Genomic DNA, 4,208 nt, shown 5'->3' on the forward strand with positions numbered 1-4,208 from the left:
TAGTGCTCACTTCAGTTATCCTATTCAGTTATATGTAGTTTTTTTCTGAATGTGAACACAGCTCCGCCCCTTTCGGCCATGTTTTTTCCATCTCCTATATAAGACAGTCCTTAGTTACCCCTCTCCACCCACAGCAGTTTTAATTGCAATGAGATGACACACAGTTAGGGTCACAGAGCTAGGGACCCCAATATAGAGATATACCTTGACGAGGTCTTGGGGCTCAGTTACATTGATCAATGCGATTGCTAAATATCTCCTTTTTCCTAATATTCATGGCAGGTATGCATTTCATTATTCACATGTTCAAATTAGCAAGTAGCATTTTTCATTGTATATTCCAATATTTTTCCATATGCTTGAGGCATTATACCATTATCTAAGTTTGATGTGCATCCTTATCCTCCTATACCATCATACTTTGGGGCTGTGTGGCCAATGCCGGCACCGGGAATCTTGTTAAAGTTGAGGGTCGCATGGATTCAACTCAGTATCAGCAGATTCTTGACAATAATGTGCAAGAATCAGTGACGAAGTTGAAGTTACGCAGGGGATGGATATTTCAGCAAGACAATGATCCAAAGCACCGCTCCAAATCTACTCAGGCATTCATGCAGAGGAACAATTACAATGTTCTGGAATGGCCATCCCAGTCCCCAGACCTGAATATCATTGAAAATCTGTGGGATGATTTGAAGCGTGCTGTCCATGCTCGGCGACCATCAAACTTAACTGAACTGGAATTTGTTTGTAAACAGGAATGGTCAAATATACCTTCATCCAGGATCCATGAACTCATTAACAGCTACAGGAAGTGACTAGAGGCTTTTATTTTTGCAAAAGGAGGATCTACAAAATATTAATGTCACTTTTATGTTGAGGTGCCCATACTTTTGCACCAGTCAAATTTTGTTTAAATGCAGATTGCACATTTTCTGTTAGTACAATAAACCTCATTTCAATCCAGAAATATTACTCAGTCCATCAGTTGTTAGATATATGAAACTGAAATAGCTGTTGCAAAAACCCAAATTGTTATAAAGAAAAAAGGTTAACATTAATAGGGGTGCCGAAACTTTTTCATATGACTGTAGGATACCAGTTACACTACAGCAGAAAATATAGAATGTCAGGGAGTTTGTGTAGCCAAACGCTGTGTCCCTCTACAGCCAGACACCACAGGACTGTCTATCAACCGTGACACACCAGTGATACATTGATTGTTGGGGTTCAAACTACTGGGACCCACACTGATCAACAGAATGGGGCATGCCACTCCCAGCAGAAATATAAAAGTCTTTCTGGCTGTAAAAAAAAAATAAAACTTGATTAACACATGTCAATAAAAGCAGGGAAGTAAAGAGACTAAGTACCCCCAAAGAGAGTAGCTCTAAAGGTAAAACAAATCACCCTGTCACGCTGTACTCTAAGATGTACAATAGCAGTACAGCGCAGTAATGTGGGACTGAGAGGATTCCTGAAACTATCTGAGAAGGTAGTTAGCTGGTAAACCACTAGAGGGCGTAAAAGTGGAGGAAACGTATGAGCAAGGAATTCCCTAGCAGAGGTAATACTAGTCAAGCCCACCAGATGGCAGTAGAATCGTCAGAAAGCCGTGTCACAACATGAGGTCTTGTAAGTACACAAGGGCAAATTCTAAACGTAGTCAGAGGGAAGCAAATAGTCAGTAGCCGGGAAATCAGAGCCTAGAAGCGAGGGGGAGTGGGAAGACAAGACAGAATAAAGGTAAACAGATAAGGAACGAACAGGGAGACAGCGGGAGAGACACTGATGGAAATAGACAACAGAGGAGGTTAACAGGTCAGGTGAACACGGAGGTCAGGAGGGGGCAGGGCAGACAACAGGTCACTCAAAAGCAGAACACAGCAGAGCCAGAAGTATCACTAGCGAAGTCCAAGAGAAACAGTGCCCTAACAAAGCAGCCTGACCTCCAGAACGAGGCAGAAAGGATTAACCCCTAACGTGACTTGCATCAGAAGTGAAACTAAAAAAAAGGCTCAGCTCCAGCTGAGCCAGGAGTCAATCATGACACACCCTTTCTTAAGCCTGCTTTACATGTTACAATTCTGCATACGATATCGTATGCGATCGTAACCGCCCCCATCGTATGTGCGGCACGTTCAATTTTGTTGAATGTGCCGCACAAACGATTAACCCCCGTCACACGTACTTACCCGTCCATATGACCTCGATGTGGGCGGCCAACGTCCACTTCCTGGAGTGGGAGGGACGTTCGACGTCACATCGACGTCACGCGGCAGCCGGCCAATAGAAGCGGAGGGGCGGAGATGAGCGGGACGTAAACATCCTGCCCACCTCCTTCCTTCCGCATTGCTGGCCGGGAGCCGCAGGACGTAGGTAAGATCTGTTCACCGTTCCCGGGGTGTCACACACTGCGATGTGTGCTAACCCGGGTACGATGAACAACCTGACGTTCAATTCATGAGGAATGAACGACGTGCGTACGATGCACGTTTTACCGTTCATTCGCAATCGCACGTAGCTGTTACACACTACAATGTACCTTACGATGCCGGATGTGCGTCACTTACGACGTGACCCCGCCGACACATCGTAAGATATATTGTAGTGTGTAAAGCGGGCTTTACTTCCACTTATGCAGAAAAAAGTGTTCCAGGCGGCACACAATCCAAGGTGCACGTGTCTGAGGAAGGCAGCCACAATATATCTTGAACAAAGGACCGGCACTCCAAATCTTCTGGAATTTTTTAGAAGTTAAATTCTACAAAATTGCAGAAGATTTGGAGTGCTGGTCCTTTGTTCAAGTTACTTCCACTTATGGGAGTGAGCTACATGGTGTCTCTCAATGAATGCTTTGTGAGCATGTGTCTTCAAAGGACCTTACAACCCTGTAACATTTTTTTTTTCATTGTTCAAGTAGTATGTGTCATTCAGAGTTGTAAATTGTCTCTTAGATTTAGACTACCTATCACATCCTCTGTTACATGACCACATAACCAGTTTTTGTCTCTCGAGTAAAGCATAGAAATAACAGTAATGAGTAGTCTTGTCATGTAGTTTACTTTTTTTGAGTAAATCATCCTCCCTAACTCTGTATAACATTGTTTCGCAGCTACGCGGATGCTGTGATATTTCAAGAATTTACATCTTTTGAGCATCAGCAACATAATCAATGCAGTAACAATCTGTTGAGAATTCAAGATCTCTCAATGTGGAAAATGGCCACTAATATCTGATACTGGCAGATCTAATACATGCACACTGCATATTTTCCTTTGCACAATTACATAATATGATATGCAGCTCAATTAAAATCACACTTCCAGGTTTACATTACGATTCTGACCTTGACTGTATGGCAGCTGTTCTTTCTAAAGCTCTTGATTCTGTTATTTTACGTTCTGGAACTTGGTAAACTCTTTTTGAACCGCATATCAACCTTGTGTCAGTGATGAATCACAGGCATGTAAGCTGCTTTCATAAAGAGATTTTGAACAGCATGGGAATGGGTTGTGCTGAATTACTAGACAGAAGCTTTTTATTGCGGTGCTTTTGGGACCGCTATGACCTAACCGAGAGAGGATAAAATTGGGACTTGGATTGACATCCTACTCCCATCAAACAACCAGTTTTACAAAAGTGGCAAACATATTTATTGGATGCTTAAAGCCATCTTATCCTACAGTGTCTATATTACGTCAAAATGTTTTACTAGCTACTTTCTTTATTGGTACAGATTTACATCAAGCCCTGTTGTTATAGGGAATCTATTGTAGATGTGCTCTGTGCCCTAAAGTAATGTCGCAAAGACTATAAAAATGCTATTTTTACCTTGTTTATATCCTTGTCTTATCGGATCTATTATATTCTATATACTCTAGAGTTAACCGGCTTTAGAACTGCAAAAAGTATGTGTCAAAGTCCACCTGGGGTTGTAGAGGCAGAGAAATTCATCCATTCAAACCTAACCCCACTCAGAACATAAAAATGAAATGTCACACACATCCAAGGCTTCAGGAATCAGAGCAATGCAAGGTTGGTTGCTGTTTTTCCCATACTTCAGTACCTGTCCTTTATTACAAAACACGTAGAAGAGCATGGTCCCGTTCACCTCACACTCTACAAGAAGATGAAATGTGTTTTTGGACACATACTTGTCAAATAAATCCAAGAACTATTTTGACTTTCATAATGTAAGTTACCAT

The sequence above is a fragment of the Anomaloglossus baeobatrachus genome, chromosome 1 (assembly GCF_048569485.1).
Source record: "Anomaloglossus baeobatrachus isolate aAnoBae1 chromosome 1, aAnoBae1.hap1, whole genome shotgun sequence".
In the NCBI taxonomy this organism is placed as follows: Eukaryota; Metazoa; Chordata; class Amphibia; order Anura; family Aromobatidae; genus Anomaloglossus; species Anomaloglossus baeobatrachus.